Genomic DNA, 14,311 nt, shown 5'->3' with positions numbered 1-14,311 from the left:
TCGGCGGAGCCGCTTTCCCTCCGCGCCTCGCCTCGGGACGCGGCCCCCGCACTTGCTGGTGAGTTGGCGGCGGGCGACCGCGCTGCGTGTCCTCTACTGCCCGGCCTACGAGAGCCCGGGAGGGTGCGTGGGACCGGGGGCGGGGGGCTGGTGGGGGCGTGGGAGGCTCAGGCCCGGCCGGGAAGTTGAGAGAGGAGGCGCGGTGCTGGGGACTCTCGTGTGCCTGTCACCCCTCCGGTCCAGCGCGGGCCCCGGGTCGCCCAGGCATTTCCGGGGGTGAGGTGGGCTGTAGGTGTCTGCCGGGCCCCTTCCCGGGAGGCGCCTCTAGCCGCCGCCGCCTCCGCTGCTGGCTACCGCTTTGGTCTCCGGGGGAGGCCGGTCTCACCGAGAGGCGGAGGAGGGGAAGAGGCAGAAAGTCCCCCGAGACACAAAGGTCTCCTCAGCGGGGGTGGAGCTGGAAGCGCGAGCGGCGCTGCCCGAGAGGGGAAGGAAGGGGCGCGGGTCCGCGAGAGGTGGGCGAGCGGGGCGGCGGCCGCGGCGCTCGCAGCTCCGTGGAGACGCCGGGGCTGTGCGCGGCGGGGAGCGCGGGGGAGGAGGAGCCCTCGCGTGGGGAGCGGGCCGAGACAAAGATCAGGGCAGCCTCCTGCTGGCGGGTCACACCCCTGAGTGTGGGTCAGCAGTGGAGGTGGAGGGAATGTGGGAAACCTAAAAAGTCGATGGGGAGGAGAAAATGGGGGGAGGGAGATGCCGAGTGTTGTCTCCGTCGCAGTTGTTTTTCTGAGCATTTTTGTGCCCGATGCTTTTGCTCCTCAGCTCAGCTGGAGAGCTCCAGATTTCCTCCCTTCCATCACCCCCACACTGCCACATTGACTCCTGTGGTTTTCCCCTCGTTCTCCCCCTTCTTTTCACCCACTCCTTTTCAGCTAAGCGCATTTTGCCTTCATCTTGGGGAACGTTTGCTAATGACAGGATGCCTGAGCTTGTTCTGACCCTGAACTGCCTTGAGCTCCTCTCTTCCTCCCACCCTTTCCTTTCTGGGATATATAATGTCACATGGCCATTAACAATTAGCTTTTCTTCTGCAAAAATGGCAAAAGCAGTGAGCTGAAATCCGTGGCGCTCCTTCTTTATACTAATATGTTCACCGAACACACGTCGTTGGTCATGTTTTATCACCTCTTGGCCAAATTAATATCAGGTCATAACATGTTACTTTCTAGATACAGAAGTGGCAAATTTTGTTTTGAGTCTTGTCCATTCCTACGGTCAACAAAGTGTATTCCTGGCAGCCAGACCTTCTGTCACTTATCAGGAAATGCTTGACTTAAAGACAGGCAATTCTTTTCTCAAACTTTGCTGTTTCTTTTTTGAGTCTTTGTTGAAGGATTTCTTTTTTAAAAGGTGTTTGTGTAAGAAGATCAAAGTAACAAATCTGAGTTACTGTGTTACACTTACTTTGTTAACCATTGGGCAGAAGAAAATGAATTGGAGTTTAAGACCTTTGATGCCCCAAGTAGACCAAAGCCTCCCTTGAAGCTAGAAATAAGGCTAAGCTAAATTTTAAGAAAAAAAGCTTGCTGGTGTTATAATCATTGGTTTTGTTTTTTTCTTTTATGAGTGTAAGGAGTTGGCTTATTTATTAGATGTTGGGATGTTGCTTTGTTTATGAAGTCATTTCAGTCTTTGTAATTCTAGTATCTGCATACGTCCATAAACAATTAGTTGAAACAAAAGAAAAAAAGTGGCTATATTTAAAGAATATTCTTTTTTTTTAAAATGTTATGAGAGAGAATATTGGAATACAAAGAGTGTTATCCTTTTATCTGGTAAGCCATCTCATAGGCCAGAAGCACTAACAGTTTGAATGATGGACTTTGAAAAAAATTGCTCAGTCTTTGAATTTTACCTTCTTTAAAACTACTGTGCAATTATATGTTATTATTTGATTATTTTTACAATGACAATAAAAACATTATTGAAATATGGATGGAAAGAAAATGAAAGTAAAGCCTGTTTGATTAAAGACATTAATGTTGATAACACAGTCATTTCTTGCTGCTTGATGCCATTAAAGTGTTAAAACTATAAAAATTGTTCGTGAAAGAGGTGTCAGTTTAGGAACCAGTCTCTAAATTATGGGACTTCCTACCCCACAGCACCACTTCAAACATTTTAGAGACACCTGTGAAATTAACAGGTCATATCATTAATAATTGATGTTTTATATAATATTTATTGAGAAGCCATATTGAGGATATGTTGATTTTTTTCCTGAATATTTATTAGTGTCTAATTAGATAATTGAGATTTAAGTGTCACTGGAAGGAAATCTACAAAAAAGTTAATAAAGGTTTCTGGATGGTGGGATTTATTGGTGAAAAAAAAAATTTTTCTTTCTGTATTTTATAAATTTTCAAGTTACTTTTACAATCAGAGAAAAAGTAAATATAGAATTAAAATCTTGTTAATTTGCCTATTACTAAAAGAAGCTTCTATAAAATGTGTGATTTATTCTCATCCTGTGATTCAGGCCCAAAAAAGTAACTTTTAGTTTTAGGTATGTAAAATAGAGCAGCCTGGCATATGTACTCTGGTTACCAGAAAGAAAAAAGAAAGATACAATGTAAGGAAAGATGAAATAGGAGGAATTGATTAAATGATATGGTAGCTTTGTACACTGATTTTACAAAAGTCACTGATTTTACAAAAATACAGAAATTTAAATTAATTTGCTCTGTAGCTCAGGATAGCTGCGTTGACTAAGAACATTTTAACATATATGTTTGTTGATATATTTTGTGTTCAGATACTGGTTCAATCCTACAATTATGGTGGAAAGAAATGGCGTATAAAATCATTTTCTTTGCTCTGTCAAGGCTTGTTTTTTCCCCTTTATTTTCATTAATATTTTGCTTCTTTCTATTGGTATGATAATACTAACTGAAAAACAGTGCAAATATTTTATTGTGAACAATGGAAACTATAGTAACTATATTCAATATGGAAGCTGTATTCAAAAGTAAAGATGTTATTCTTTCTTAATATTAAAAGTTATCTGTGAACACAAAATTTTTGCCCTACTATTTTCTTTGTTATTGTCTAACAATGCTATTTGTAAGGCTTTACATTTCAAGTCTTTATTGCTGTTCCCTAGTCTTTATAAAGTTACAGTATCATGTCCTAGAGTTCTTTTATATTGCTTTTATACTTCCAGGTTGGATAATTACTTAATGAATTTGTTGTTATATTTGTAAAAAAAAAAAAAAATTATATGTTAAATCCAGCTTATAAAAAATATTCTCCGTTTTAAAAATTGTCTCTCCTCTCATACATGGGAAAGAATAGTTTTAGGTTCTTTTGAATTTTGATGGGTAATTTTGCCTAAAGTTTTAAGTAGGAAATAGTTATTTAAAGTGTATTTTGTAAAGTGATTATGGCATTTTGTATTTTAATTCCTGAAGATAAACAATAGGTTATGGCATCTGGTATAGCTCCCTAGCATTCAACCTGTGATGTTGGCAATTTCTTTGAACTCGTGGGGAGAGGACCAGTTAGACTGGCTTTTAAGAATTCTTATTACCATAAGTGGATTCTTTGTCATTATTTTGCTCCCAGTATAGTTACTGTAGTTACTTTTAAATCTGTGTAATATTAACCTGGAAAGAGGAATTGCCAAGGGCCAGAAAAATGTATTGAATATATCTGAATGTGGCTTACTTTCCTTGCCTGTTTTCCACTTTGGAAAATCAGTAGACATCTACCAGTAAATCTAATAAATAATGTTATTATGTTCTGCAGTAACATACCATACTGAATACTGTGTTTGAGGAGGTAGATTTACAGCTCTGTGACATATTGGGATGAGGTGAAAATTATCTTGCTCTCCAAAGTCTCCGTTTTAAAATATTTTTTGATATAACCTATCATAGTCTTCTCAGCTGCCATGATAAAATACCATACACTGGATGGCTTAAAAAACAAACATATATTCTCTCTCAGTTCTGGAGTCTGGAAATCTGGAGTCTAGCTTGGTCTGGTTCTGTTGAGGGCCCTCTTCCTGGCTTGCATACATCTGCCTTCTCTGATGCCTTCTTGCTGTGTGCTATCATGGCCTTTTCTCCATGCCTGCCTATGAGGAGGGGCAGGGTCAGGGGAAGGAGGGAGAGAGATATCTTTCTCTCTTCCTCCTTTTATAAGGGCATAAATCCCTTCACTGATGCCCACTCTCAGGAGCTAATGTAAATTTAATTACCTCCCATAGGCCCACCTCCAGTAACCATCACACTGAGAGGTTAGGGCTTCAACATATAATTTTGGGGGCACACAAACATTCAGTCCATAACATAAACAATGTGAAAGAAATTAATGTTAATTAATTACCTCCTCTGCTAGACACTATGCTAGATGTTATTTTGTTAAATCCTCACAATAAACCCATCATATAGGTACTGTGTATTTTCACATGAGGAAACAATGACCTTAAAATAAGTAATTGTCTCCAGAGTCCTACCACTATGGTGAGGCTGACATTCCAGTTTAGGTATTCAAACCACCATGAAGCACTGCTTCCACAGAGGTGGGATGTTATAAAGTCAGTGTTAGTGTCTATGCTCTGTAAACAGTGGTAAATTAGAAAAGCTCATCCAAATTAGGATTAACTCCATTGAATTAATTTTTTTAGTTTGAATTGAACTATACAAAATGTGTAAGGTAGGACATGTTTATCACTCCAGATAAATGAAAATCAAGGTGCTAAAAGATATTTAAAATATTTGTAGATTTATTTAACCATGGATTTATCAAGAGTTCTTTGTGCATAAAGTGAAATGAATATGGATGCTGAAAGAGAGAAAAATCTTACTTGGCATTGTGATACAAGTATTTTTACTTTCTTATTTATTTATTTATTTTTTTACTTATATGTTTACTTATTTATTTTGGTTTTACATGTGTTAAAGTTGGTTTTCATTATTCGAGGGGATGCCATCAAAGGGAGGACAGTCCAGATGCATGATGCTGTGTAGATAGCTTTAGTATTGGGTGAAAATTTTACCTTAAAGTAGATAAATTTTATCTTTTTTTTTTTGGTGGCTGGCCGGTATAGGGATCAAATGCTGGACCTTGGTGTTATCAGCATCATGGTCTAACCAACTGAGATAAATTTTATATATGTGTGATACATATACATTAAATGTACACGTATGTATATGCCTATTGGTTTTTGGTTTGGGTATTTCTTATTTTAATTAAGGTATAAATTTTGAATTTATGTTTTTATTATGTGGCTTTATGCCACTGAAAAATGGAAATATCTGAAGAGATTCTACACTTTTATAACTTTATATTCAAAATTAACCCTTATTATATACAAATTGCAAATTAGTATTGTTAATATAGATATTTCTTATTCACAATTTAAAGAACAAGACATGATGTTTTATTTATGGCTCAATTTGACTTAATAAATTTCATTTTTCAATTAATTCAAGTGTGCAGCCAGGAAGTATTTTTTAAAGCATTTGTTATGTCCTCAGCATTGTATTAGTCATTGCATATGTTGTAAAAATATAATTTAATGTGGCATTATTGTAATGTGAAATAACAGCAGTATTGGTTGGTTGGATATTGTGTCCATGGTCCTCTTCTCATGTTGTATGTGTTCCTTGGGCAGTCTCATGTATATTTAGGGCTTTGTTTCATCATCTATATGCTAGTGATTTCCACCTCTTTATTTCTAATCCAGACATCTTTTTCTGAGTCCATTCCAGCTACCTCCAAGGTTATTACCTCTTAGTGCTCACTTACTTAAACTGAACTCTTTTATCACCTACCATCATTCTCAATCACTGTGAGTGGCTCTGCAGTCAGCTTAGTCACTTATGCTCCCTTGTCCCTAGTCCAGTCAGTCACACCAAATCCTGTTAATTTTAATTCCTAAGTATCTTTTGGACTTATTTTTTCCTGTGCCACTTTCTTATGTCAGAGTTTTGGAATGTCTCGTCTGAATTACTACTTCCAGTTTTGCCCCATTTTAATCTAACCATTATTCATTCTTTCTTTATATTTATTGATGTGTTCTATCTTTTCTTCCCTCTCTCCCTCCCTCACTTCTATCCATCCATCCATCCATCCATCCATCCATCCATCCATCCATCCATCCATCCATCCATCCATCCATCCATCCATCCATCCATCCATCCATCCATCCATCCATCCATCCATCCATCCATCCATCCATCCATCCATCCATGTCTGAAGTACTTGTCACCTCTGGACTAGGCACTATGGGAATTGCTAGAATACAAAGAGGAGGAAATCAGTGTGTTGATACTACAATACTGTGACACTTACACGAAGAGAAATTCTCGTTATGAGGCCAGGTGTCACTTCCTCTGAAGTGTTTCTTATTCCACTCTGGCAGAGTTCTGGTGGTTCTGCTGTATAGCATTTATTTCTACTACATTACTTAATACATTATATTGTAGTTAATTATTTGCAAGTCTCTCCCCCTTTTGGCTGGCTTTGTGCTACTGAATGACCATGTTTTTTTTTCATTTCTCTATTCCCCCCATAGTATGTATTAATTGAATGAAGTGATAGGATTAAGGGAAACAACACTTAATTAGTAAGTTAGGGTCAGAGTAGTCATGGCTTAGAAACAGCCAAGAATAAATTCTGATATAGTAGAAAATAAAAAGCCATGAAAGGTTTTGAATGTTGGAGCTACATGATGTTGGCGATATTTGCGAGTATTTATGTGAGAAAAATCTAGAAGGAGTTTGTAGAACAACTTCGAGGTGCAGTAATTTGGCATTATTGAGACTTTTAAATTACATGTGAGCTGTACTAACTTGTTAGTGAAAATGGAGAGAAAAAGGATGTAGCCTTCAAAGATTGATATCTTTTAGACAAATTGGAAATATAAAATTACAATATTTGTATTTAAAGAAAATACTGATTTCTAAAGGTCTAAAAACATTGGTCAATATCAATATAGTAAAATTTGGTTTAAATGAAAAAATGTCATCTCTGATGAAATTCAGCTCTTTAACTATGTAGTACTAGAAATAAATGTGCTTTCTGAAGTAAAGTGAAGAATTGCACTCAAAGGATTGAACAGTGCATTTAATGTCATTCCTGCTACCCTGATAGTTTGTGTAGAGTTGTCCATAAGCTTTGTTTTTCAATAGAATGACTGTAATTAAATAAAAACTGTTTTATAGTCTACTTTTTAAATTAAAGCCTTTTTAAAAATTGAGTTTTAAATTATACCTCTGCTGTAGTAGGTGTGTTATTGTAAGTAATAGATTTATTTTAGAAATCAGAGGTTATGGCATGGTAACATCTCTTGTTTGAAATGTGACACTTAAAAATGAACTTTTGGGCTGGCCGGTTAGCTCATTGGTTAGAGCATAGTCTTATAACACGAAAATCAAGAGTTTGAGTTCCCATACCAGCCAGCTGCCAAAACAAACAACACACAAAAAATGAATTTTTACAATTTGTGAAATTTGGTGCTTTTTCAAATTCCTCAAATCATTCATTATATGGTCATAAGACATTAAAATTTTTATACTAGCTAAATTTTTGAGGTCATAATTTATTTACTTATGTCTATAATTTCAGAAGCAGTGGAGTCATCATTGTATTTTGTAATAATTTTTGCCCATAAGTTCGTGAGCATGAATTCTTGTAGATCTCTCCCTTCTCTAGATAGTCTTGTTATTTGGATTTCCATTTTCCTCTGATCCCTTTTTTTCCAAAAGAAGCTAGTAAATAGTTGAAACATTTATTTTAGAAGTTTTGGAAAACATTTGCAACTCAAGTTTCTATTATATAAAAGTTTAGAATTGGTTATATGTTTTCATTTTTTTTTTCTATAAAGACTACTTCAGTAATAACTGATGACTGTGTGATCATGAGTTAGTAAACTCTTAAAGGTCATTTTCTTTTATAAGATTGGGAAATAACAGAACCTTACTTGATAGGGCTGTGGAATTAAATGAAATAATGCATGTAAAGCCCTGCAAAGTATCTTGCACCTAGTGAGCACTTACAGTTAGTGATTATTTTCGTTGTTGTTATTCTTTATTTACTTAAAAGAACTATTGGTAATGGTAATAAACTTGTTTAACTGATCCATTCCTTTAGGTTGGTGAATGTCTGAATCAGTGATTCATAAGGACAATTGAATCAAAATCATATCTTTGGCTTTTTAAACTATGCAGACCTCCTGGATTTTCTAAGTCTTTCCACTCCCACCCAATTTGAGAATCACTGTGGAAATGGGTTAGATACTTACTAATGGGTATATGTTGTGACCTTCATGTATTGGAGGGTGGGTATGGACAGACCAGTGGACTAAATAATCTAGGATATTCATTGTTGTTTCTTATCTAATGACCATTAGGAGTAAAGAGGTAATAATCTTCCTTTGTGTGTGTGTAAGCACGTTGATAAGCTTTTTCTTAGGGCTAACCAAATTTTTCTTTTAACCATTTGCCTTGTTCTGTTCCCCTTATTTAGGCCTGTGCTTTACTGCTCATTTGAAGTCTTAACAGTCTAGGCAGTAATTTCTTTCCTTGTTAATCATCACTCTTGTGTGTGACTCTCAAGTTTTTCTGACATCAAAATAGAATAATTGTTCATAAAACTTACCATAGAAAGAAGAAACTGACATTGCATTATAATCTATGTCATAAAATCTGCTTGAATGCTTACTATTTATTATATTATTGTGTATTATTATATGTTCTTCTAGGTCAGTGGTCTTAACCTGAACTTCAGAAGTACTCTTCTTGATGTAAAAAAAAAATAAAGAAAGAAAAGAAGAAAAAAAAAAGCTTAAAATGTTTGTGTGTGGGTACAGTCTCAAGCTCTGTCCCAGTTCAACATTTGAATTCAATATTTGAATTTCTTTGATTGCTGGGATATTGGTGTTTTTCCTGTTTTTTCTACCCAAATCAGAATCTCTGGGTTTAGATTTTTAATGTTCCAATTAATTCTTGATGGGTCCTGGAGTCTTAGAAACACTGTTCTAGGGTTTAACACAGTGTTAAAGGAAGGAACCACTCATAAATTAAATTTAAAGTAAAGGCAAAGTGATAAAAACTTTCTATTCTTCCATCTTATTATTTCTTCCCTTTTAATTCTACTTGGAACCTTCTAGTTTTGCCAGGTTTGGGGGTTTTCTTAAGTTTATGTATAAACGTTTTCTGTTCCAATTATTTAATTTATTTTTTATCCCGTTACTGGATGTTTTTGTCTTACTCTTTTAGTTTGTTTCTTATCAGTGTCTTACTGTTTTCTGTCTGTATGGTCTCAGTTATTATGTTTTTGAAATTTAGTTTTTAAATGTGAAAAAGTATAATAATGTAGAAAATAGACAGTCTGTATTCCCTAAGGCAGTCGTTATGATTTTCAAATATTCCCTTTGTCTTTTTTTCATATATAGAGCTTTGTATTTTTGTTTAAGATACTTTTTATAAGGTAGTATAAGTTTTTTTTAAGGTACCGAATCTTATGGCAGTCATTTTTAGCATTTGCATCAGTTCATCAAAAGAGGTTTAACCATTTTATAGTATATGATAATTATTACTTTTCATTTTTTACTATTTTAAATTGTACTGTGACAAACTTGAAAATGTGACACCCCCTCCCCCATTTTACATTCCCTTAGGGTTATCCAGAAGTGGAATTCCCAAATCAAAGCCTATGAACCTTTTTTCTGGTATTGCCTGTTGTACTACTACTAGTAATGTGTTTTGTATATTTTTAGTGATACTAATATTTGCTTTTGATGATTGCTTTGTAGAAGGATATTATTACTTGTGTTTGAATTTCTTTGCTGGGATGTTGGGTTTTCCCCCCAAATTGCTAAGGAGACTTTTACCATTGCTTGAATCCTGACAGCTGCTGCTGCTCCTTTTTTTTTTTTTTTTTTTTTTTTTTGGAATTTTTTTTTTTTTTTTTTTGGAATTTTTTTTTTTTTTTTTTTGGAATTTTTTTTTTTTTTTTTTTGGAATTTTTTTTTTTTTTTTTTTGGAAATTTTTTTTTTTTTTTATTTTGGAATATTTTCTTTGTTTTATATCAAATTGTTACATATAATTAAAAAAAAAATCTGAGATAATTTGTTTTGGTGATCCATCTATTTTTATACTCATCCTAGCTTATTTTAATTATTAGCACCTTATAATATGTCTTAATGTCTGGTATGGCACAATGCTGAATTTTTTTCTCCTGATAATTTTGATATTCTTATATTGTATTTTTATTTTACTTTTATAGATGGCAGGTCAAAAAAAAAAAAAAAAGGTTAGACCTAAGTGTGATAGTAAAGAAAATTTATGGGAGGAAAATTGCAGCTGGCCCTTTCAGTTCCCTATAATAGACGTCTCTTATTTTTTCTTCAAAACTGGTCTCCCTACTATAAAACTTGAACCCTAGATTTGTCAATATGTCTACGAATTGTGTCAGGCACTAGAATAGACTTCTTCTTACTCATTGTCCAGGTTGTACCATGTAAAGAGCATCTCAATAAAAGATTAGGTAGCTTATGATAGATTTTATCAGGTTAGTTGTGTTATCACCAAAGGTGAACTTAATGCTTATCATGAAAGAGGGAGTGCCATTTAGCTGAGGGTAATAGGTAGATTTCTCAGAGGAGGTGATGCTAAAGATATTAGTTTTACAAATAGAGAAAAGAGAAGAGAAGCACTTCCTAGTTTAAAAGAGCAAGTAAAAAGGATATGAGGAAAGATTTTACATTCCTTTTAAAATACTGTTATTTTCTACCAGCTTCGTGATTATTTCTTTGTGGTAAAAATAAATAAATAAAGGTTGCATATGGAGGTAGTGGTAGGAGTGCGATCTAAGGGGGAGATAGTCCATTAAGGAATTTTGGTTTTATTTATCTACAGAATTGAGCTGTTAAACATTTTTTTGGCACAGAGTGTAATTTTTCTACAGTAAAGCCATTGGGAAAGTTTTGTGAACAGTTGCAAATGAGCTACTTTTGAAAGCTGAATGGACAACCTTTTGTGATAAGTTGATGTTTCAGAAGCAGCCTCAAAGGGTTGCTTCCACATATTGGAAACGCTAAAAAGATCTACTTGTGCCTTTTTTTTTTTTCTAGTTTGGTTTACCTCAGAGACATGAAAATTGTTTTACTGTGTTTTAGGAGCACTTGGAAATGTGTGTTTAATTCTCAAAATATCTGCCATTTTTATCTTCCAATAAAGAAATGTTCCTATATGTTAGAAATTGGTTCCACCATTTTGGGAGAAATAAGCAATATAAATAGTAGATTTACAAAATGTAAAAATGGTAGATCCTTTCATTTAACTATAAACATGAGCATATCTTATAATCAAGAATACAAATATTAATTGTGTCTCTACAAATGATTTTGCAATTCTTTAGACTTTACTTCCCTGCTAATGTAGGTGATCATACAATGACTATCCACTTAATAGTAATTCATTTAGGCTAGGTTCTGAGAATAGGCTAATTTTAGCAGCTGTAGTGCTTTTTAATACTTTAAATTCAACTGAGATTGACATGAAATATCTCCTTTTTACTAAAGTTTACAAATAATTTTTTGGTACATGACTGTCCCTAAGTTAGAGCTACCTTGTCTCATAGTATTTACTCTTTTGAAATGAATATCTTTTTTTTTCCTTTTTTAGTATTTGAATCCTTCAACTCCTTCTTTAATAGGCATTTTAAGTCCTTTTTAAGAATTAAACTTATTTTTTTGAATAGATAAGATAAACTTAATTTTTTAAGAGAAATATACGTAGTGAAGTCTTTTTTCGGACTCACTTGCTGTCTCCTTCCTATTTTCCTCCCACACTTTTTATAGGTAAACATTTTTTTTAGCATCCTATTTATGTTTTCAATGTTTCTTTTTTGCAAAACAAAACAAATGTATATTTTATTCTGGAGATCTTTCCATGTCTAGATAAAGATCTTTACTTTTAATAGCTACATAGTATTTCACTGTATGGGTATACCATAGTTTAGTTACTTGATCCTGTGTGGACACTTGGGTTGTTTCCTGTCTTATGCTGTTACAGTGCCAAATGAATAACATCATACATATATTGTACAAGTGAATGTGTGGTTTAGATTCTGAGAATGAGGATATATAGGTCATATATTTCTCTGCTCTGTCAGCTGAGAGGGCCTAGAAGCAGTAACACCCAGTAGCAATGAGAAAACCTAGTGCACAGATCTTGGTTTTTAATACCATCCTCCAATAGAAAGAACCAGGCCTCCTTGGAGAAATGACTGATTTTAGGACTGAGGCAGGAAATAGAAATACAGTATGAACCTGGTGCATCTTGTAGTTCTGGAAAGTAAGGAAGTACTCAAAAACAATAAATGGGCTATATCAAAGGGACATAGCCAACTGAAAAAGTTTCATAGGTTTAAGGGGCGTATTAGTCCCTTTCTGTTGCTTATAATAAAATACCTGGGACTAGGTAATTTGTAAAGAAACAATATTTATTGCTTACAGTTTGGGAGGCTGGGAAGTCCAAAGTCCAGGGAACACATCTGGTGAGAGCCTTGTTCTTGGTGGTAACTTTATAGTGGCGCAGGGTGTCACATGGTGAGAATGGCAGAGCAGAGGGAGAGCTAACTTAACTCCTCTCTCCTTCGCCTTTTAAAACCCACAGAACCATGCTCATGACCACCATTAAACTGTCAATGGATTAATCCATTTACTTGGGTGTAGTCCTCACAATCTAATCACCCCCTCAAGGCCCCACCTTTCAATTATCATAATAGGATTTCCCACTCAGCAGTTACAGTGGGGATTAAGCTTCAAAGAGTATGGAGGGGGCCGGCCCGGTGGCGCACTGCTACAGTGCACCGCTTGGGAGCGCGGCGGCACTCCCGTCGAGGGTTCGGATCCCACATGCAGACCGGTTCCCGCTCACTGGCTGAGCGAGGTGCGGGCGCGACGCCGAGGGTTGCGATCCCGTTGCCGGTCCCGGTCCGGTACGGGCGCGACACTGAGGGTTGCGATCCGTTGCCGGACACGAAAAAAGACAAAAAGGAAAAAAAAAAAAAGAGTATGGAGGGACATTCGATCTACTGCAAGGGACATTTTTTTTTTTTTTTGCCTTCTGTGAACTCTTACATCCTCTGTTTTTGTTAGGTAATTGGTCTTTTCCTTCTTGATTTCAGGAGTTCTCTATAGGGAGATTAGCCCTTTATTTGTGAAGTGAGTTGCAAGTTTTGTTTTTTACTTTTGGATTGTTTATGATTTTTTTTTTTTTTATGCAAAACTTTTTTCGTGCAGAACTTTTCACTTTTATATGGTGATACAATTTTTTCTTTTATGTTTCTGGGTTTTTTTGGTTTTTTTTGTCCTTTTTGTGACGGGTAAGGGGATCACAACCCTTGGCTTGGTGTCGTCTGCGCTCAGCCAGTGAGCGCACCGGCCAGAGCGCTGCTGCGCCCTCCCGAGTGCGCCACGGGGTCGGCCCTGTTTCTGGGTTTTGAAATATAGTTAGATAAGTATTCACTACTCCAAGGTTAAAAGGGAATGCATCCATATTTTCTTCCAGAACTTGTGATTTCCTTTTTCACATTTATGTCTTAAAATTTGAATCCTTCAATTCCTTCCAATCTTTGTGGCATTTTAAATGCTTAACCTTTTCTTTCAAACTATTTGTGCATTAGCATGCCTGTGGCCTTACAGGTGCTTAAAATGATTTATAGTAAAAGTAATGCTTATGCATTTATTTTTGGTGGTTAAGAAGTCTGAACTTCCTGGAAAACATTAAGCATTTCACTGTGTCTTAATTCCAAGTTATGGTTTATAAATGATTTTATAGTAATGAAAACTCCTTTAAAGTTTCTTTTCACTGTTCATTTGTAGTATATTTTGCAGTATTTTCTTTCTTCTACTGATTATTAGTATTGTAAATTATTGTATACTCAATTTTTCCCCATTCCATTTCTCATGTGATTCTTGTTTAGGTTATTAAACTTGTCTGTGATTTATTTCCCACCTTCCTTAGAACTCTTTTCTGGTTTTATGGCCGTGATATAAGTAATCTCTGTTTGGTATTCTTTAGAAATTTAATTAGTGTACGAATTAGCTGTTTTAGCTCATTAAGAAACTGGGGCCAGTAATGTCAATGGATGCTGCTTAATATAGGGAGATGATTTATCATGACTTTTTATAAAGGTATTCGTACTTTCTCCAAACTGCTTTTGATGGAACTAGTATCACTGTTTTGAATTTTTAACAGACATTTGGGAAGCTATTTGGTAGTGCTGTGAAATGTTGGCTCC

At 35.7% G+C, this 14,311-nt stretch overlaps 1 protein-coding gene across 1 annotated transcript in view; it reads left to right on the top strand.

Moving 5' to 3' along the window:
* The first annotated feature begins 6 nt into the window (after positions 1-6).
* CDK17 (cyclin-dependent kinase 17) overlaps positions 7-14,311 on the top strand; it is a 99,075-nt gene continuing 84,770 nt past the window's right edge. Inside the window, exon 1 of the mRNA XM_008569061.1 lies at positions 7-58. The gene's annotated coding sequence lies outside the window, so the exon portion shown is untranslated. The remainder of the gene's footprint in view (positions 59-14,311) is intronic.

Source organism: Galeopterus variegatus, unplaced genomic scaffold, assembly GCF_000696425.1.
Source record: "Galeopterus variegatus unplaced genomic scaffold, G_variegatus-3.0.2 Scaffold461, whole genome shotgun sequence".
Classification (NCBI taxonomy): domain Eukaryota; kingdom Metazoa; phylum Chordata; class Mammalia; order Dermoptera; family Cynocephalidae; genus Galeopterus; species Galeopterus variegatus.
The sequence above is the reverse complement of the archived record's forward strand: the minus strand, read 5'-3'. Positions and strand labels throughout refer to the sequence as shown.